Source organism: Falco punctatus (assembly GCF_963210335.1).
Source record: "Falco punctatus genome assembly, chromosome: 4".
Classification (NCBI taxonomy): Eukaryota; Metazoa; Chordata; class Aves; order Falconiformes; family Falconidae; genus Falco; species Falco punctatus.
Window position 1 is genome coordinate 81,560,558 of NC_137583.1, and position 23,140 is coordinate 81,583,697.

The following is a 23,140-nucleotide window of genomic DNA, read 5'->3' on the forward strand; positions in this document are numbered from 1 at the left end:
CCTCCCCCCAAAAAAAAGTAATAAGAAGATGTACAGAAGGAACTGGCTGATAATGGTTGATAAGGATGTGCAAAACAGATAAAAGCTACCTCACCATATTCTTAAATGACCTATTCCACATGGTGGAAATACTTGCCTTTTAACACAAAAGTTACCTTCTCTCTAAACTGCCTTTCTCTAGTCTCCCTCCACCCGGCAAGAGACCCTTTGTGTCCCCTGAAGGTTATGCAAAGAATGGTAATGAACAGGACTCCATTTCTTCATATTTATGAAGACATCAGTAATTAATGACTAATGATATATTTTAATCATGTAGATTCAGGTAACATTCAGATTTAAAAACCACTTCTTTCCTATTAAAGAAGTGAGGATACACCTATTTTTTACTCCATTCCTAGGAACAGTATCTTATATCTTCAGGATCCTGGTGCCTATCAGTCAAGGATCATGATAATTTTTAATGGACAAGGTAATTACAAAGAACTCTATAACATGGATTTCAGTTATACAATTTACATGACCCAAATTAAAGTTTTATCTTGGCATTGATGTACAAACACGTTTCAGGACCTTTCTACACTTGAAAATATTGTTTTTCATAAGTCATTCACAGTTTCCTGATGGAACCATAAAGGGCACCAGTCAAGAAGGCTGCTCAGGCACAAACCAACACTAATTCTTATTCTGCTATCCACAACTTGCTGAGAAGGAAGTCAAAACAGGTGAGCAATGAGAAGTTTCTGAAAACATTTCAGAGACAGACAGAAAGGCTGTTCTGCAGTAGATTGTTGTTCTGCTAGCTTTCTAGTAAAACCATAGATGAGCTCTAGAAAATGTTACATTTAATACCCACGGCAGAAAAAGGATAAATAAGGATTCTCTAATAGTCTTGGCAGCCAGATCAAATGCAGTGAACCCAGAAGGGGGGAAAGGAAGGATAAATCCAGCATGATAACAAAGCTCTCTTGTGTGACCCTGTAAGTGCAGGGGGACAAATTAGACATTCTTTTTTGTCCCTTGATTTTCAAACATGTAACTTTAGATTATTTTTTTTCTTTAGTCATCTAACTTGTGCTCAGCTCTGCAAAGACATAGCTAATCTGCCTGTTAGGTGCCATAGGGAAAAAAGGAAATTAGATTTATTTTATGTCCACTACTACAAATAGAGGAAAAAAAGTTTTAAGTGTAAAGCACAGAAGTAGAAACAAGGGGTTCTACATGGTCTAAATCAATCTCAGAAGGTGACTTCTGCTGTTACCCTGCTTTCTCAGGTACTAGTTCACAATCTTTTAAAGCATGACTTGGTACATATATATAGCTCTAAGCTATGCTGTGTAACATTTGGAATTTTTCAAAGAATTCCTCAGGTGTAACTCATTATAAATGTCAAGCAAACAAACACTTATCTTGCTTTTCAGTTGGACTAACAAGGTGAGAAAGAATTGTATATAGAACTATGCAAGAATCTTTGGGACAAGACAATGCTGTTGACATAACTTTTCCTTAATATTTCTAAGAGTTACGGGGGATTTTTAGTATTGGGTCTCCCAATGGGGTAAACAACTACCTGATTTCCAGCGAATGACTTGGCTCTAATTTCTACAGAATGTTCAAAACCCTTCTATTTAGCCTTCAGAGGTTTGGTTGGGTTTTTTTTTTGTCTTTACCACCAACCTATAAATTTATCAAGACATTCATTGTAGCCTTACCTAATATTCAACCATTATTGACTGTCTGCCTGAGGTTTCATCGATGAGCAATATTTATTCACTGAAAAGTATAGTGCTGAAGCAATAGTTATGAACCTCTGCAAGTTCTGTTCCTGCCTCTAGCAGAGGGAAAATGTACATTTGCCTTTCTGGAAAAAACCTCAAGCTTTATTCTTTCCCACTTCAGTGATAAGAAAAAAAAAAGCTGCTTTGAAAGCAACTGCTTTATTTTCAAAGTTGGGTATATTGTCACCATTCACATAGCTTAAATAGTAGCTTCAAGATTATGACTCCTGAGCTTGTTAATTGGAACTGCACACCTAATTTATCCTACCTCCTTTCCCCAATGCACAGAGAATGAGAGAACAAGTACTGCATTATCATATCTGTTCATATTTAAGAATAAATTGTGTAGAGATGTTAAATCAAAATTTCAACTTTGTTCATATCAAAACACACATTAAAAGTAGTGTTGTGAAATGTGAAAGGACTGGCAGAAAATATAACAACATGTTTAATACTCTAACAAAGACAATAAAAGTTACAGAGTAGCAGGCCCAAGGAGTTTTTTCCACTTGGATGGTAATGTATGTTAGGTCAGTTGTCTTTTTCTAAGCAGAGGGCATTTGACCTTTCCAGTGAATAGAGTTCACTAAATTGCTTCCTGTTCCAGATTCTGTGAAACCACAGGGTGAACATCCTCAAGAAACCTGTGTAGGTTGAACATGGGCAAAGTGGATGCTTCAGGAGCTGCTTGTACTAGAGGAAACTTGATTTGCAACAGAGTAAAGGTTGAAAGATCAAAGATCATGAAATATAGACAAAATAACAGTACAGGCAATGACTCTTCTGCTTTATAAGTTGCAAAACCCTTAAGTACAGAAAGGTATCTGGATTCATCTTCTATATCACAGAGAGAAAAAAATATTGAAGTAGAAAATGCTTCTCTTTGAACAAAAAACTTACAAGAAATAAGCCCCCCCAAAACCCCACCAAAACAACCCACCATTATGCTAGCTTGTTTCTAAGTCTCTAACTCCACAAAATAAATCTTGCGCAAGTAATGAAATAAACTACATATATAAGTGGTAAGGTTTAAGAAGACAAGGAAGAAAAAAGAATAGGGCTTTTTGAAACTGAAGTTTCATATAGTGCATATATTCTGATGTTTGAGCACTTTCTGTCTCAGTTTTGAGGCACCCAGTGTGGGCCATTAAGTGACAATAATCAAAACATACAGGGAGTTCACAAAAAAAGGAGTTGAAGTATGTCTCACAGTCTGATAGCCAGTAAATTAAATTTTTGCTTTTAAGGCATGCCTTTTCATTGCTACTGGATAGGCTCTGTTGACCACTCTCCCCCCACCCCCATCCTGTACAGGCATCTTACTGCTGAATAGTGTCCAACTCCACAAAAATATTGACAGCATAACAAAGTGTTGTAGGCAGACACACAGAGTTGTTGTTAGGTATTCTCTCTTAAATGTTTAAATTTAAATATCACTTAGATGTTTAGAAGCATTATTAGACATTTGAAATGCTAGGTAAAACCGTACTTCTAAACTGGAATACTTGTGGAGGTATTTAGTTTAGTTTTAGGTCAGCAATTGCCTGTAGCAACAGTTACACATATCACATTACACAAGTACTCGCTTGTTCTTTACTCATTCACTTTCAAACTAATTTTCTTAGCTTATTATAGAGAAGCAAGATCTGAGACAGTTCCCAGTCACTGAGGACAAGTACTTAGAAGAATATCAAAGAGTAAAATCCCGTATTTTTTCTTCTATTCCTCATCTAGTAAGACAGCATGATTTAAAATGTTTTTCTCCGAGGGTTGGTGTGTTGGTTTGGGTTTTTGTTATTTGAAAAAGCTCATTTTTTTGTTACATTTTTACATCTTCTCTGGCAATATTAACAGGGGGCTTGACATACTTAGTATTCAGTATTAGTGGCCAGTTTGTACCCAAGACCAACTTGAACTGAAGTAGTACCAATACCTATTGTGCCTGCTCTGGGAGTATAAAATTTGCCAAATGCAGTCCAAAACTTTAAGGCAGTCACTGTTATGTCCATGAAGTTTCTGTGTCCATTGTGTTCTTGTAACGTGTGAGTAGGAATGACACACATATGTTGCTCTCATTATAAAAGTGCCACATAACTTATTTTAATAGGTACAGTTCTGTAACATTTTTAACTTTCTTGGCAATACCATACTTCATCTAGAAATCTTGTGGCTGAAATTTTCATTGAAGTCTATCTATAGTTCAGCACATTGCAAGAGAAATCTCAGGAAAGCATATTTTCCTTTGCAAAAAGAGATCTCTTCCTTCCCCCGTGTTGCTGGCAACACAAGTTCTTCTCCAAAATTCCTCACAGACAAAAAACATAAGTGATATTTTGCTTTAAGGAACAGTTTCCTCAGCTGGTTTATATATAATATTTAACCAACACTAGTGCCAGATTCACTAGCATAAGAAGATGAACTGAACTCTGTAAAAATGGTGCTTACCGTGCTGAGACATGCACGGACTTCTGTGCATCCAGAGAACTTGCATCCTCACTCACACTAGTGCTGTCATTTTTTCCTTACCATTAGGTAACCCACTATAGCAGATACTAGGGCCAACTGTGCTGTCCAAGGGTATGTTCTTACATTCTTTCAGGGGACCAATTAAGGATACTTTCACATAGTACACTTCCGTTCTCAGAAATACTAGTCTGGTTGGTAAAACTGCTAAACTAATGCAGACTACAACAGCGCTTACTAGGCTATTGTGTGACCTATGCACGCAAGGAATATGTGAGCTGTATCTGTGCAGTCTACTAATTTAATTGTACAGGAAATCTAGATGTCCAGGGTAAAATATTTAGTCTGCAGACTGAAAAAGCGCTTTTCCTTGTGCTTGTTTCAAAACAAGGAATCCGCTAGACCTACCTCATCCCCAGGTAAAAATAACATCTTTCCAGTGACTTCAGGAAATGTTTAACCCTGTGTATTCAGGATACTTAAGATTCAACTACCTTAAATACAAAAGCTATAGGTTGGGAGATCTTTCTTCCTTCTGACCTACTAAGTAGCAGCTATCATCTTAGTATCACTATTGTTCTCAGCAGGATGACAAATCTCACCCTAAACTGAGAGAATCTATATTTAAAGCCTGAAACCTAAGGATTCTGAAACTCTTAGTAAAACATTCTTTTCTGTGAAGTACTTTGCACATGAAATGTACTTGATTCAAAGAAAAATAGATGCCACAGAGTCAGCTAGGAATCCAAAAGTCAAACTATGTCCTCCATGGTTATCATCATCACCAAAAAAGGGAAGTAAAATTTAAATCTGGCTAATGGTTTTATTGATGTAGAAAGCAGGAAGGAAGTCAGTTGATACCACTACAAAGTGATAAATACAGTAAAGCAGTCCCTCAGTTTTTAAAGATTAAATGAATAGGTACATTCTTAGTAAATAATGTACACTACACCTGTTGAAATAGAAAAGAGCATTCATACATTAAGCTTCTAAAGCAGCTTTGTACAATGTGCGTAATGTGTGGCTATAAATGCTCTAAAAAAAAAATGTTAATATGGTAGAATCTACTAAAAGCCTTCTCAACGCAGGTATCAGAAATTATCGTTAATATCATTCTAAAAGGTTATGTTCTTAATTCGAAATAGACATAACTGCATGTTATGTTCCTAATTCAAACCAGACATAACTGCAGAAGTTCCCCATGCTTATTTTAACCAAGGGTATATGCTCTCAAAGTGAAAGTTTAATGGTGATCATTATGCTGTTTGAAGGAGTGAAAAGCTTTAGGAATAATTCTAATCAGCTGCTGATAAACACCATTTTATTTCCTATTCATAGACAAATCATTTGGGTGGATACTGCAATGTACGTCAGAGTTTAGGAATGTGAGAGGTTTTGTTAGATTGCAAAGCAAACTAAGAAAGATAAGGGGTCTAAACCCAGCATAATTGATATTGCATTCTAATTTGGTTTAAAGGTAAAATACTATGATCCTTTTATCAGTGTTGTCATCAGTTTATTATCCACCATTATCTCCAGGTTTTTCTCTATAAAGCTGTTGGATGCCTTCTCTTACAATTTCATACCACTTCCTAGTCTTATACAGCCTGTTGCACTATTAGTTCTCTGGGTGCCTATAATGGAGTGCAATAAACACATATAAGCATTTCTTTCTCTTTCTCTAGCAAAAGTCAGGAAAAAAAAATCATAATAATAAAAAAGCTGAGCTGCCAGCAATACGGTATTTATATTAGAACTAGAAATAGTTTATTGTATACAAAAAAACGCCAAGGTGTAAACTATCTATTAGAAATAGCTAACAGGGAATTTTTAAAGAATTGTTAAACAATGATCTTTTCCTGAACTGCTGAATGAAATTAAACCTGATGAGTTTAGACCAGTTGGCTGGCATGAAAAAAATCCAAATTCCTTTGACAGGTAAGACACTGTTATAAATACAAGTATGTTAGTTTGCCTCAGTCAAAGTAGCCATCATTTGTATATTTGATGCCCACAAGCAAGATATCAGGAGAAAACCTTAGAAATATCCCAAAAATTAACTCTTGAGTGTTATGTAATAGAATGAGAGTTTATGTTGTTGCTTATGAGTAACTGCTTTATTGACTGTCAGAAACCTTCACTTTCACAGGATGATCTAGTTGTCACTCTTCACAAGCCCTAAATATACACACAGAATACGACAGAAAACACACAGTATCACAGTATGATGTGTTTTAAGTCATGAGAACAAAAAATGCCACTTAGAGGCAGATGGAAAAAAACCCAACACAAACAGCCACCAAACCAACCACAAAACCAAAACACAAACAAAAGGCCCAGAAAGAAAAAAAAAAAAGAGAACAAAATCCTTTTTTTTTCTAAGTCAACAAAAGGAACGATTCAAGATCAAAAGTACACTGTGTTCTAAATTAAGACAGAGATGAGTGAAAATGTGATTTTCTTGTGTGCTAAATGCATTGAAGGAAAAGTCTGAGAAAGAATGGAGATCAGATTTGGAAACTGAAAATTCAATAATAGACGTTAGATTAGATTAAGTAACAAAACATCTAAAGCACTGATGTATTAAAAAAAACCAACCAAACGACCAAGAAATCTAACACAAACTTATCTGCTACTCATAACATAAACTAAGGTGAACAGATAAGTCCATTCTGCTGGAACGCCAGAAAATAAATTAGTAAATGCCACCCAGCTGAACATATCTGTCTCTGTTATCACAGCCACACTGTGACAGTGGCAGTCACTGCTGCTCCCACAGCATCTGTGTCTGCCCTCTCCCCAAGCCCATGATGTGACCAGTCAAACTTCTAATTATTCATTGAGAGAAAAGCTGCCTTTACGTTCTGCACCATTCCCCCCAAAAAAAAAAACCAAACCAAAACAAAAACCAACCAACCAACCCAAACCAACAAACCCTCACACATGCCACGCACACACAGTTCAAAGGTAAACAGCACGAATATGTAGTGTCTCAAGGAATGAATAGTGAACAGATTACTGTTTTTAGTGTACTCCTGATCGAAGCACTCCTGTTTATGCTCCTGACCTGACAGAAGCTCAGGGCAAAACTCGAGTTCTTTGTTTCCATGGGTGCTTCTCCTATCCTTCCCAGATTCTTGACTAATTACAAATGCAAGGGAGGAAGAAGTCCACTGTCTCTTTATAAGACAGGGAGATTATCACTGCTTTTATTATGTCATCCAGGGAAATAGTGCTCCCCTCCCTCAGCAGCATTCGATTAGTGACTGTAGTGACAAAAAGCTGGGAAAGGACCAAATCAAGTAAAGGAATTACTTCGGTTTCACTTCTCCTTGTTGCCTTGAATAGTGGGCCAAGTATACCAGAGTGAAACCTGTTCACACAAAGAGGTGATGTAATGTTTTCCTTCGTCCTCAGATGGGGGAGTAGGAAGAAAAATGATGGGCTGTAGTTTGATTTTCTATAAACTAAGATGCTCCTTATGATGGCCCAATTGTATCTTGTATCTAGAAAAGAGATTTTTAAAAAAGAAAAAAACCCAAAAAACTTATACTGAAGAGAATCAAATCCCACAGACCCTCCATCTATTTTACACCAGAAATTCATCAGTTTCCTCAGAGCACGGCTCCTCTTTAGGATTTACCTCCTGTTTGTGGAGCATGTAGTGTACAACATGGTAAGACAGCAGCTGGACTGCACTACAGGCTTAGCTCTCTTCCAGTAAAGAAAGAAAACTGCTAAAATTCAGGGCAGAAACAATATTGAGTCATATAATAAACAAGCTAATCAACAGAGTTCTTAAAAATTTGCTTGAGAAAAAGAATAATCTGCAGCTGATTCTGAAACAAAAGGGATGAAATAAGTAATAGATAATTCTAAGGATGAATGTTCCCATTCAGTAGTGCTAAGGCTCAATTTAAAAACAGAGAGAACGTGCATCACCCCAGTTTTCAAGACTGTAATACTGTTATTTTAAAGGAGTGTTAAGTTTTACAATACTACCCAAAAATCTCAGGAAGATTTTTTTTTCATATTAGAAACCAGCTATTTATTCACATTGCAATTTTTCTACATTTATATTCTCAAAACATTTCAACTTCTTTGAAACTGTACGGCTTCATATATTGACATAGTTAAATAATATTCAAACCCTCTCATTTTACTGAATCCATAAGCAAATAATACAGTTTTGTATGAAGAAGCCATCTTTGATGAAAAAAAAGTCAGAATAAAATGCTACCACCAATTGTTTGGAGGATGAGAGATAAAATGAATGTTTTTACATACGAACATATACAATACACTGTAACAAAACTGCTGAGGTGCATTTATACCAGAAAGCTATTCTTAGCATGAGCAGTGAAGACTACAACACCTGGAACTCATTTGCAGTGATTAAATATCTGTGTTGTTACACAAAAGTGAAATCCAATTCCATGAACTTTTGCAAAAATTTTCAAAAACCCTTAGATTTATTCTTGGAAAGACAAGGAAGCATAACGCTCAAAGACAGAGACTGAAAGCAATGAAAACATCTCCAAGTTTTATTGCCAGATGTTTGTGAATTAAAGGGTTCCAGAAAGTATGCCAGACAAGCAGTTATAGAAATGAGAACAAGAATAGTGGAGCAGTTTGTTCCTATCCTTACAAAGTCTAAGCCTCAGTTTTCCCTCTGATCTTTGCCTTATTGTTTTGGTAGATTGCCTGTTTAATTTTTTAATTATATGGGCTTCCAAACAACTCAGAAACTCTCCCTGAGATCTCTTGTGCACCTTCTGAGGGGCTTCTCTTCCAGTTTTCTCACTATTGGGTTTTGCTTCAGGTTTCAGAAAACTAAAACACCCTTCATATTATATACTGCAAAATTGCTGGATGTTGCCTGCATTTCTGATTGAACCTACATACATTCCAGTTCGAAGCCAGAAATGGGATGGAATAAGTCATCACTGCCATCAAAAACTAGTAACCTGAAGACCTAGGTCAAAGACATAGCACTGAGATAAGAACATTAAATTAGTTTAATGACTAACACACACCCCAGCACCCCACACCCCACAGTTATTTATCAACATACAAAAATCTGGTGTCCCAGCTTAATTTGATTGATGCTAGATGAATTTAACCTTTCTTTCCTATCTGTGTCTAATACCCTCATTTTATCTAACTTAACAGAAACTAGCTCCTTTTCTCAGGCGGTTAATGTTTATTCCTATTCATGCTGTGTACCTAAACCATGGAGATGAAGGTTAGAAAGATTTAAAAAAAAAAAAAAAAAAAAAAGTTTTTTTGTCTTGGTTGAAATGCAAAGAAATTTCTTTCCAAACAAAGCCCTCAGAGTCCTTTAAATCTGTAAAACTGTAGACAAAATTCACCTGAGCAACAACTCACCAATCCATAAGCTTCTAGACATCAAAATCTGTCTTGAGATGTTGATAGAGGGGTATCATGTAATGGTGAAGTTCACTAGACTCACTGTCTTGGCTGGATCTAACTTCCACATGGATCTGTCATGCATACAAGCAAGTAAATAAAAATAGCTAATTGAGCTATTTCCTCTACAGAAGGAAAGAAAGAATTATTGCTATTTTTATCTGTAGTAACTGAGTACCTTCTGATTACTTACAAAAATTTGGGTCATGAATTTTATCTAATCTAAAAGGAAGAACCTCATTGCAGAAAAATACCTAAAAACATATTGAACTTTAAGAATGGTGATAGACCCATTGTCTTCAGTGAAAACATTCACGTACTTAAATGATCTTTTAAAATCATCTACCAAGCTACCATCTCCATAGCCAGCAACAAGCTTGCACTAGTTTTAGCAAGCTGAGGAAATCTTTAACATTTTGTTTGAAGTATTTAAGAGAAAACACAATCCCAACAAAGGGGAGATTGCTCAAAAAGAAGCAGAATTTTCCACTCAGTGCAGACAAGTGACAAGGATACTGTTGTTTCAGTACTGTTTGCAGAGTTCAAGAATCACTGGAAAAATTGTCTATGAGGTCCTGTATATTTAAAAGCTCACAAGTGAATATTACACTTGTTGAGATTTGCAGAGTCAGCTCTTGCCCTCAGACAGCTGCCAGTCTTTGGAATGTAATTGAATAAATCTATCTTTTTGCTACTGGAAGAGATCACTCAGGTTTTTCTAGATGCTCAGCAACTCCTAGGTAAAAGCTTTGAGCAGTAGAATAGGTAAGAGAAATGTAAACACAGGACTATGAAACTGCCATTTATTTGTTTCTTCAAAATCCATGTATTCTGCTGTGAACTTGTGTATGAAAGTATTTTGGTTTCTTGAAGACAGAACCAACATTTTGGTCTCATTTTGTTTTGTGGAACATAACCTGGAATAGTTCTGGGTTTTTGTGGTTTTTTTTTTTTTGTTGTTGTTGTTGTTTGTTTCATTGTGAAGATGAAGAACAAATTCCAGTAAATCAAAATAATATCTTTACAACTTATGTCTTTGTGACATAAGACAGGGTATTATTTTTCAAGACATAATATAGCCATACTTTATAAAACACAAAAGTTTTACCTGCATAATATAATTTGTTGACTGGAACTTGAGATACCACAGGCTAGCCTGGTGCAAGAACCCAAATGCAACGCCATATCCTGGTTCCTATATTGTCATTGTCCCTGTGCTCACTCATGAACCTGGTGCATCCATTGGTTCTCTGAGATAAGATGATGTATTCTTTCCTAGACTCACATCAGTTATGTATAGGTCCTTTTTGGGACAACTAGAGAGTCACTGGAGAGTTCTCAGCATTCAGAAAATTTAGATTGCATCCTACTACAGAGGGAATTGAGACCATAGAAAAACTGTGTTTTAACATGCATCCCATCCATCAAAATTTTAAATATTGAAACACACATATTTTAATGTTTAAAGCAAGTTCCAATCTGAGTAAGCTGTTTTTCTGAAGACAGTGAGGAACGTAAATGTACAAACTGGTAAATAAATAATTTGTGCTCTACATTTCAATGACAAAAAAAAAGAGTTAAGGAGATAGTAAAAGATTACACTTTGTCATGACAGGAGATGACACCATGACTGGAGGATTGCAATGGATGGATGACAGACCATTTGATAAAGAAGTGAACAAAGCCTTCTAGAAAAACCTGGAAGAAGCCTTGTAACTGCAAGCCCTGTTTGTCAAGGAGGACTTGAACCACACTGGTGTCTGTTGGAATGGGGACTTCTAAGGACACAAAGATTCACAAGATTTATGGAGAACGTTAGGGACAATTTTTTTTTTGCAAAGGTGGTGAAGATGCAGGGAGGGTATGCCTTCCTGGCATAGCTGCTACTCACAAATAAGAACAAACTGGTTGGGAATGCAGTAGTCAAGGGTAACCTTGGCAGAACTGATCAGGAGACACTGGACTTTAAGACCCTGAGAGACATGAGGAAGTTAAATAGCCAAGTCAAACCTGTAGGCAGAATCACATGGGTGACTGTTTTGAAGGACAAAGAGGTCCAAGAGAGCTGGTTGGCCTTCAATGATAATCCTCTTCAAGTACAAGCATTGTCCATTCCAATGTGCAGAGTCAAGCACAGGGAGCCAGCTTGGCTGAATAAGGAAATCCTGACTGAGCTGAAATGCTAAAAGGAATTGTACAGAAAGTGGGAGTGATGTTGGGCTGCCCAAAAAACACTTTATAAAACCATTTCCTGGGCATTCAGTAGTAAAATTAGGAGAGCCAAAGCTCTGTATCAGGAGATACAAAAAGCAGCAAGAACCTTTTGTTATCTTGGAAGAAAAAGAAAACCTAAGCACGGGACCATTGCTGAATGGAGCAGAGAAGTTAACGACAGAAGACAAGAAAAGGATGAGGAACATGATGTCTGCTTTGCTTTAACTTGTAAAGGTTTCTTTCACGTCTGCCTTATAAGTACTGGGGAACACCACTGGAAACATATTATGTGTGTTTAAAATGAAGGGTGAAAGACTCAAAACAAAGTGGACATACAAACCCACAGGACCAGACGGAATGAGCTCAGAGGCTGCTGAGGGAGCCAGGAAGTTTCATTGGGAGACACTGTTCTGCAGTCTCTGCATGGGCTAGCATGTCCGGCAGCTCTCTGAGGACTGGAGACTGGAGGATGTCACACCCGTTTTCAGGGAGAGCAGACCTAGTCAGTGTAACCCATAGGCAGTAGACATAATTTACAGGAAGGGAATTTCCAGTTAGATGCTAAGAAGAGATCTTCCCAAAGAGAGTGGTCAGACACTGCTGTGAAGACATAGTGGAATCTCTGCATTATATCTCTTGGAGATATTCAAAACTCAACTGGATGAGGCCTTGAGCTAGAGATGTTAGGCCTGCAGGCCTGTTTTAAGCAGGAGGCTAAGACTAGATGATCTCCAGTGGTATCTATCTAAATTATTTTGTGATTCTAATGGTGATTTTGTGCAAGAATATTTCATAAAAAATTGACAAGAACTATATTACTAATAAAAATGAAAATGGAAGCTTTCTATGAAAGCTTTGCAATATGCAAATTTTTTTTTGAGAAAATCAGAAGTCCTAAAAAATATTAAGGGGTGAAATCTTTTGAATAAATTTAAAATAATTTAGGACACGAAAAGATTGAACTACAGTCCTACTACTTTTTTTAAAAAATTTATACATTCCCTATGCTGCAGTATAACTCATGGCATTCAACATGTTGGTGAACTAGATAAAAAAAAAAAACAAACAACTGTCAGTTAATGAAAATAGCCCAAGCCTCTCAGAAACTAAGGACGCTCCTCTTTGACTTATGGATTTCAACAATTTGTGTATCTAGCAAAAAAAAAATAAAATAGTATAGCTCCCATATGATGGTACAAAGGATTTTGAGATTTGGATGCAAACCCATTTAGGTACTTTTGAAAATGTGACTGGTTTTTTCAAGCTTTTTTTTATGCGGGGGTGGGGGGGTGGGGGGAGGGGGGGCAGGGATTGATTTGGGATTATTTTTGCCAGTATCAAAGGGCATTTCACAGTGGGGAAAAAAGTATCCCAAATTCTGCAGTTAAACTGTTGCAAGTGACTGCTTCATCTGTCATTTGCTCTATCAGTTGGCATTCCTGCAGATAAAAGAAGTCTTAGTGCCATGAGATGAGTAAAAAATGAGTCCAATATAGTATGCTAGCAGACTGATTTTTCTCTTTCGCACGCCTTCATATTGAGTGGGATGCGACTGCCAAACCAAATCCAGAAGAAACAGTGGATTTGAATGTTAGCAGAGATGGGGGGTGGGTTGGGGGGCGGAATTAGCATTATCATTAAAGCTGCCAGCAGTTCTAACTACATTTCAGATTATGAATATACAGCTCAAGGATTTCTGGCATTTTACACTATTTCCCCCCCAAATCCTTTTTTTTTTTTTTTTTTTTTGAAAGGGGAATGCTTTGTGTCCTTAGTTATTAAGGTAATATCAAAACAGTAAAGATTATTTTAAAGGGAGGGAAAATTGGATGTAAAGACCAATCCCATAGTTTTATTAATTGAAAACACACCTCTTAATTAGTTGTTACATTTAAACTTCTAACTGCCACATTTACAGCAGTTTTTAGTTCATAAATATGCATATATCTATATTTCATAAAATATTATTCTTTTGCTAAATGCTGCCAACTGAAATAGGGTCCAGATTCAATAATCTGAAAGTCTTTTGTGAAGTGATGACAAATAACTACTCATTTCACAAGAAATATTTCCGCACTTCACACACTGTGGCTTCTGTTGTTTAAACTAAGGTATCACAAAGGACAACGGCATGAAATGCACTTGAGAAAACTTAGCATTTATAAATACCTACATCAAAGATACTACTTAAGAATGTCATTCTATGCACTAGGGTACTTTAACTAAGGCTGAGCACTTGCAGCCTGTGTCCAATGTACCACAGCTGTTTTGCTCCTTTCCTGCACCCCTGTGTAACTCTTGCTTGGCCACCCTGGAGAGAGTGGAGGGCCACGGGAGGTGAGGCTGGGGTCTTGGTACAAAGCACATTCTTAGCCTACCACCTTAGCCTTTCTTCAGTTGTCAATTACAACTTCAGTGAAACTCATCAACTCAGAGAGAAACCCAAGTCCTTGCCCTGAGGCATTTAATCCCCATGAAACAGACACTTCATTACTAATTCCTTCCCAAAACCCAGACTCTAGGCTTGCTCTTAAATATACTTTAAGTGAAATTTTGAAAGCAAAGGATATCCTCCACCCAGTACATCAGGCCTTGTGACAGAGAGCTCTTGCAGAAACTGAAGGATGAAGGCACAAGACCCTTCAGGCAGACAGAGTTTGAGGATGACTCTTGCCATGGAAGTGCTCTGAGCTCCGTGCCGCTTGCTAGAAGGGTTGCACAGGCATCCTGTCCTTACAGTTTCATTTACCAAAAAAATCTTGTCTTTTCCTTTCTCCCTCGCCATCTCTAGTTCAATTCTTTCTCTGAATTTGCAAATCGTTTCAGGCTTCAGAAAACCAACCACTTGCCAAATCACATAGATGTACAAAACCTCCAGTCAGGCCCATTTAAAAGGCCCTCCCCATTTGTATTCACTGAGAATAGTACATGTCCTTTCACAGGGGCTGGGACATTGTCGGTCTAGCACTAGTCTTTCAGCTGGTAATAAATCAACTCCACTGACTCTGAGGCAACTACTCCTATTTACCTCAGCTAAGAACCTGTCTCCAGCGCCAAAATGTCAATCTGATGAGTTAGTATCTATTTCCCTAGAATTCCTTCTGGGCATTGATTGTTTTCCCCTTCCCCTTTTACACTACTGTGTGAAGTTAGGCAACATTATACATCAGCACTAATTTCAACAGTGAATGTAGCGATCCCTTGTATCAGCTTCAGTGGGCAAAGTAGAAGTCAATCATTCAGAATGAAAGGATAGTGTATAAATAATGACAGGTATTAAATGCATCTGAATGATCAAGTTTTTCATAAGTCAGTGTGAGCAGTGCTAAGAATATTTTGTTCGAATAAAATGAATAGAGAGAGATCCTCAACATCTTCCCTCTCTTCTGCAGATATTTGATTATTTTTGTCAACATTTGATACTATAGTATCAAAATTCTATATAATTTGAAATATTAGATATCATTTACAGATATAGCTCATCTCATTTCAGACAAAAAGTGATGTCCCTTAAAGTAATTTGTTTGGTCTGTGTGTATGGGACAGAATTTTTATATTTTTATCAAAAAATGAGAGGTGGAGTTTGATCTCCTTTAGCAAGTCTTTTTATGAGGTCACTTATCTTGAGACGGGATAACTACTATACAGATATTAAGTTCAGTTTTTTACGAGTAAGCTTTCTATATTTTTAGTTTATGTTTTTTCCTCCAAGGTTAATGATTTTTTTTTTTTGTCTTCTCTCTACCTCTATGCCAGTAACATTTGGGATGTTTAGCTTCAAAGAGAACTAGGCATTAAAATATGTCTTTACAGGTGAAACAGAGAAAGTGTTCAACTATTTACTGCTTCTAGAAGATCTCTTAACTTGACTAGGCTATGTGATAGTAACAAGAACTAAAGGAGTTTGAAGTCGACGTGTCTAACTGCACATCAGTGACAAAACTTCTGATTTCCATGGCTTTTTGTCTTTTCCTTAAGTATTTGCAATTATGATTTCATTTTGGAAGTCATGTGTGCTACTTCTACCTGTTACAAGCAATTCACAGTATGTCCAGCTAAAATGAAATCATTATTACCTAGGATTAGCTTTCAGAGTTATTCCCAGTGTGCAACTCCCCAAAGCAATAAAACAACGCGCTTGTGAGATGGTAAGTTTTGCATGATAAAAGGTTAACCCTGGTGTCCTTAGTCAGGTAAAATCGTCTGTGCTTGGAGTCAGAATTCTACTACTAAGGACTGTAAGATTGAAAAACTAATACCTCTCCTTAACCTGCTCTTATAAGAGTCCTTTTGAGTTTCTATGCTAATGTAATAGCTCTTTTGTTAAAATATAAAGCAATAAGAATGGGTTTTATGATTTGTGTTATATCACGGAAACATTAGCAAATGATATAAATGTGAATTTGGCTTTCTAACACTTAGAAGTATTCGCTTTGAACTGTAAATTATTTATGATACTCAAAAAGACACTTTGTAAAAAAAAAGAAATATCAAAAATCAAATGCAGATTGTGGCATTTAGCCTTGTCTTGCTGTCGTTAACCATTTCAGTCCCACAACATGTTTCAATAAATCAAGCATATCTTTTAGGCATCTCTCCTAAAGGAATTAGAAATCAGCAGAAATAAATGAAGCTGTCTACAAGTGACAGCTACAAAGGGAAACCCTGAGAAGGAAGGAGGGGGAGGGGAAAAAAAGGTGCTTCTGTGAGCAGATGATAAAGCAGATGCTGTAAAACAACAGGGGGATTGCACTATTTCTTCCCCAGAATTGACGATTGTTTGATAAACAGCTAGTCATGCTCCTGGAAAACCCTGTCCATCAGTGCATATCAGTACAAATTAATGATGACATGTCCTGATTAAACTTGCTGTGCTGTGAAATGCAACACATTATCTGCATGGCAGTAAATGAACAAATGCTTACAGGGAGTGAAAGAACAAGCAAAGCCACACATCTCAGGTTAGGTCTCAAGTCCTAGCTGCCTGTGATGAAGTAGGTATCTAACTGGCAAAATCAGTCTTGTCTTATGAGTTCTGCAGGCTACAGCTTTTTGTTGTTTGTTAAAAAGAGTTGTCTTAATAATGAATTTTCTGTAAAAGTATAATGTCAAATTTCAAAATTTTCAGTCAAGCTTTTGTATCTCTTCCTAAAGCAAACCTTAAAAAAGCACCCTGTGTACATCAACAAGAAGTCTTTCAAAATAACCTGAATGCTACAAAGGTAGTAGTGGTGAGATCACAAGAGTGCTCAATGGGAACTTTGTCTCAGTAAGAGCTAAGCAATTTCTCAATGAGAATTTGAGAGGTGTCTCAAAAATTAATTTTCTACAGTCAAAGGCAAACAATTTTATACTTTTAATGCATTTTTTTTTTAAAAAGAGAAAAAGTCAGTTAAGTTTATTTTAAAGTCTCTAATGCCAGAAGGTTCATTTGGCTTTTCTCTTCCCCAGCTTACAGGATGAAAACCCTTTTGCAAGAGCTAACTATTTTTCTTATTAAAAAAAAAAAAAGTCCTATATTTAATACTGTTTCACTTTACTAAAGTGTTTCTGATGTGACTGATAAACACTCCTCCATGGAGTTGAAGAAGCATTGCTTCCCGAGGAAGACAGGTTTGCTGAACAAAAGATCTCTTCTAAAACAGGTAGGTTCCCTTAGGGATTGGAGCCAGACTTTGTAACTCATACTGCTGATGAAAGGCAGGACCACTCAAGGCAGTAAGAACATCATTGCCAGTACGGCTAGCAGAATCTGGATTTTCTTCTCACATCTGCAAAACACATTGATGGTGGTATACTCAATCCAGATGGCTAGATGAAATCTGAAATACTTTTCAGAACAATTCTTCATCCTGCTCTTACTTTACTTAGCTAACATTCCAGGTCAGATTCCAATACCATGTAACATCTAGAACAATTTAGCTGATTGCTGTGGACTTACATTACAATGTATGAGATTACAGCCCAAATGTTGTAATTTCTGTAAAGGGAATGCATAAGACAGCAACAGTGACATTTCCTCTATACCTTCATTCAGGGATCAGACTGCAATAAATAAAAAAAATATCTTGGGAATCTTGGAAGAAGTAAAATTTTTAACCCTTTTAGTACTGAGCTTCCACAAAGCAAACCACCTTGAAAGTCTTTGTCCAAGAAGGCACAAAATACTAAGAGCAACCTTAAACTATTCTTAAATACTTTTCCTATCTTTTAATAAAAGGTGTCAGGGCAGGAAAGCAAATCAGAGAGGAGGATGAAGTAATCACGACTATCTTAAATCTAAGGTAGTGCTTCCTTCATAAAACAGGCTGACAAAGTTGCAGAAACATGGGCTATTATGTAGGCAGCCAATTCAGGAGGCTATAGCCAGCCAGCATTCCTTCACCTGGCTGCAAAGCCTGTGATGTACCAGGCACAGCCTGGCACAGAATGTGCCTTCAGCTTGTAAGCAGTCTCTAAAACAGAAAGATGCAAGACAATGCAACTTTTTCCCCCTCCTTTCTTTCACGTGGACTTCAACCTACTTATTTTTGAAATAAAGGTTTTAATTAAAGCTACCTTCTATACAATGCATTGCACTCCAGCTCTGTTGCAAATAACACATTAATTTCCCCTGACTCCAAGTAATCTTACTTTCTCTCTTTATCCCTGAACACATCTTGACTGGGCAAACACCAATGGGAAATAACAGGTGGGGGCAACAAAACTGAGCTAGCTTACTCGAAGTTATGACAAACTGCATTTTGTGTTTTCTCTTTATTTTTAATATATATATACTTCTTTATTCTTTCAGACTTCCCCTGTTAAAGTTATAGAATGAGCCTTAACAATGCAGCAGCCACTGGAGGAATGGAAATGAAAGTCACAGAAGGGAAAACAGCAAATAAAGCATATTGGAAGAGAAGAGTATTTGTTCCATTCCGCCACTCCTGTGCCACCCTATAGGCTATAGGGAGGCACTTTAAGTCACAAATATCTGGGACCTCAGGTAGTCATATTTGGCCTTCAAGCCCTAATCTTTCATGCCCATATCATAGTTAAGGGGCCTTGTATTTTTACCTGAAAACTCAAGTAAAATCCAGGTAAAATTTTTTGTATCTTTCTGATCCTGGATCAGGTCACCGGCGAAGCAATTAAATGTTAAAAAATGTGAAAAAATGTGAAAAAATTTTGCAAGGCCTCCTTCCCTGTGATATACAGGAGAGAAAGGAAGGATGTGTTCTTGGCCTATTCAGTATCTCTCCAAAAAGCCTCCAAGGTCGATGGATCTGGGATTGGGGTTGTTTTTGCACACCAACCCCCCACCCCCCACTTTTTGGGTGATATGGGATGGAGAGTCTTTAAAGAAGCACATCCACAGAGCCTGTGGGGGACAAGGGTCTTACAATTTCTTCTGCAAGTGAGGAGAATGCAGTAGTTGTTTTGGCCAACAGAAGGGGGAATGAAAGAAAAAGTTTCAGAACAGAAAGCTAAAACTGTGACAATGTAAATCCTCTAGCTAGGTTCATGTTCCCTGCAGATCATGTGCAGATGGGACATGCAATGTAATCATCAGCAGGCTATAAACCACTGCCTCTGCCAACATAAAATTACATGGATATATCTCGATTGTTCTAACATTTAAATGATGGAGCTGTGGACCAGAACTCCTATTATGCTAGATGCTCTAATTTCACAGAGCATGGAGCTCCCTTCCCCCGTCCCCTAAAGGAAAGCTTGTAATTTAAAACCGGTTAGGTACACATATGTAAGAATATGAAAGAAAACAGGTTCTGTTTTCTGTGGTAATAGATGAAACATGGCTTTTTTTTGTAGATAGTTGAAGGAAGGATTTGAAAGGAAGAAATGAAGGAGCTTTGTAGACATTTTCAGAGGAATTTTAATCAAATATAAGATCACTATATGCTAAAACTGCCAAAATCCTTGCTTTAAAATCTAAAAGTACACATTATAGAATGTCATCATGGCTTGATTAGATATAGATCATATGAATATGTACTTGCCTTTGTATCAAGTAATTTTACAAAATGGAAGCTCTAAACATAGAATGATTTTAGTATAGACATAAAACCAACTTTTGTTAAGGCAGGCATAAACCACTAAGGGCCTCATAAGTGAAGACAGATAACCTGTGCCTAGTGTAACCAGAAGGAAGGGAGGTGGGGTGTAAGTCTGAGGATGGTTCCTGAAAGAAGATGCTTGTGAACTAACATATGAGGAATCCTTTAGAGGTAGATTCTGAGTAGATCTGAATAGGCAAGAAAATTTACAAGGGCTGTGACTGAGATCAAAATAACATGTAGTTCAATGAGAAGTGTATGAACAAAGCAAAGGAAGCAAACCAGCAGAGGGAAAACAAAATTATGGAAAAATAACAAAAAAACCTCCGCCCAACCTTCAAAGATTGAGGAGAATGCAGACAATCAGTTATTATTTTGTGACTGAAGGTAAAGACACAACAGTGGTGAGCCAGAGGTCACAGAAATGCTAAGAAGCGGTCCAGCCTAATGACATGCATGGGAGTAGCTGAATGAAACTAAGCAGTAATGGAAAGCAAAGAAATAAGGCCAAGAACCTTGTATCTTCTCTACATTCAGTATGGCCATGTGAAAATGAAAATGGTTACTTTAAAGAAGTGTTCTCAGTCCTCCTTTACCACTGGATTAGAGCAATGAGTTAACTAAAAAAAAAAAAAAAAAAAATTCTACCTGCAACAATTTTTTAATGAGTGAGACAAGTAGTTTTTAGGATTTTTTTTTTTTTTTTTTTTTATTCTGTTTCATTTCAAGTAACCGTTGTTTTTCCTCAGATTATAGTTCTGGAGAAAAAAAAAAATACCACAAAATGTTTTGTTGTTTTGTTTTACTGTGTTGCTTTATGCTAACTGTTGATTAACAATCTAGTAACAATGAAACAAATGAGCTATGAGATTGGCTTTATACGTTAGGACAGCGCAAGCTTAAAGGTGCACAATGGCTGCCAGAAACGACAAAACAGCAGAGTACCCAGACATTAAATGATACTGCAAAAAAGCCCTGCATATAAATGCAGGAGATTGAATATATACACTTTATACATAATTTGCATACCTCTGACATATGACATGCTAATCAAGGTTTGCACACATGCCTGCTTTTTAAATTTTTTTTTATATGTTTTTATATAGCACCTAAGCACTGGCAAAGGCCTGACTCACTACTGCGTCACTGCTGTTTTAAGCATAAAAGACAAGAAATCCAACAGCAGCAGCTACTCTAGGCAGAAATAATTAGGAGTGGGTTGTATTATGCTGTACATAGACATGATTTTGCAGAACTGTGTTGGGATTCTTATGGCAACAGTACAGAAGTTGATACCAACTCAATATTCTGTTGAGCGTGCAAATCCTAAAAGCTAGGCTCAAAGTAACTATTTATTCGTACTGAAGTTTGGTGTTACATACCCCAGCAGGGTGATTCAAAGCACTAAGGGTAGATTTTTAAGGCTTTGAATAGTCAGAAGAGAGGGACATTTACACATAGGTTCCATAAAATTTACATGTGAATTGGCAAATGCAAAATAAAACCCTGTGTGTGAACTCCACCTAGCTGGAGCTTCAACATTCACATGCCTTTAAGAGGGTGGAGTTTAAGGACAGGTCCTTAACGGAGCAGAACTCACTTTTATATAACATTGGTTATAGCAGTTACAGTGTTTGTCAGAAAGCTGGTCTTTCATTTCCTCCTTAAACTAAGAAATTTCAAATTTACGTTTCTCAGCATAATGCCTAGTCACCAACAAATAAGGCCATGTAGGTGAAAACGCATTCTAATACAGTATGTTGAAACTAAGGCTTTTGGAGTCAGAAATACAAGATTGCAAAGGACACAGGAAAAGAGTGAGAAAGAAGACGACGTGAGTACTCAGCTAAAAGGAAGAGATGTGGTTTCCAGGCCAATAGTGGTTGTTGCAGGTGCAAGCATTCAGTAGGTTTTTAGAGATGTGTGAACGCACAGAACTTCTCAGTCTCTTTCTTGAGCTTCTTTTCAGACATTTTACTTGAGGCAGGAAAGATATTCTGAGCTCTGCCACAAGATAGCAGGGATGAAACCCTTGCTCTGTGACTCCAATGGCAAACCAATGATTTAGGTGGAGTTGGGATTTCACTTCCACATCCCCACTTCACTTTAACATAGTCTCAAATAAGGCTATATTTCAATCATAATCTCCAAAGCTACAACCTACTATCACATTCTACACTAGGACTTTAAATGCTCTCAAGGGAATCCACATTGGTGTAGCAGAAGTAGCATGACACAGAAATGATCTATATTGTATGCTGCCATCTCCTATGCAAATGATTCTTCAATGTTGATTATTCTTGCAAAAATATTCGCAGTAGCCATTGCAGAGATGTGCTAAGCAAATACAATAATTTAAATGTTTTAACACCTTAAAGGAACCAAGTAATTAAACAAATAATGACTACCTCTGTGCTTCTTGTACCTTGTAAGTAGGTTGCTTCAAATCAAGGAAAATTTACAGAAGAGTTCCTGTATGTAAGGGTAACCAGATCTGGCAAAATATTTTCAGTCCTCCCTTACACAGTGGCTGCATATTCTGATGAGGTTCATATCATAGCAAGTCTCCAAATTCATTTATAAACAAGTTAGAATGAAAGAATAAATTAGGTTGTCATTTGACCAAAACTCCCCTTTTCTAGACTTTCACTGAGAAGAGATAGAAATGGCATTATATATTTTTTTTTCCTGCAAATCCCTTTGCTGTCCTGTAGTGTTGGGCTAGAAGGTATCTCGGGTTCCTTAAAACATTATTTTATTGCATTTGCTAAAATTGCATTCTGCTTTCTTACGTTATGCTATTGCACTGCGTTTTGTGGAGGAAGCACACAGCAGAAAGTTAAAAATTACTGTTTGTGCTGTATCTGAGATAAGAAAATAGCACAAATACTGCGCAGACAAACGACTGCTATCAGTGATATGTTACAAACGTATTTATTACCTACTTGTATTGTCACATTTTTAGACAGACAGCACTCTAGACATAAGTAAAGGAAGTTTAACTCATTTCTGAACTTCTAGCAGTTTGTTTCAACTTCTGCCTGTGTGAGTCTGACCCCAGAAATTCTGGTCTGCTCTCAGTTGTCAACACAACTGTTCTGGTTGTATTTGAATGCTTTGACTAGCTCTCATAGTAGTACATATTTCTATGCACAGACCAACAGGGAACAATTGGCATCTGCCATAAGATATATTTTT

General features: G+C 37.0%; 1 protein-coding gene across 6 annotated transcripts in view; it reads right to left on the reverse strand.

Moving 5' to 3' along the window:
- DGKB (diacylglycerol kinase beta) overlaps positions 1 to 23,140 on the reverse strand; it is a 389,225-nt gene continuing 366,085 nt past the window's right edge. For all 6 annotated transcript variants that reach the window (XM_080383930.1, XM_080383931.1, XM_080383932.1 and 3 more), the window contains one exon: positions 1 to 23,140. This exon is cut by the window's right edge and continues 7,766 nt beyond it. The gene's annotated coding sequence lies outside the window, so the exon portion shown is untranslated.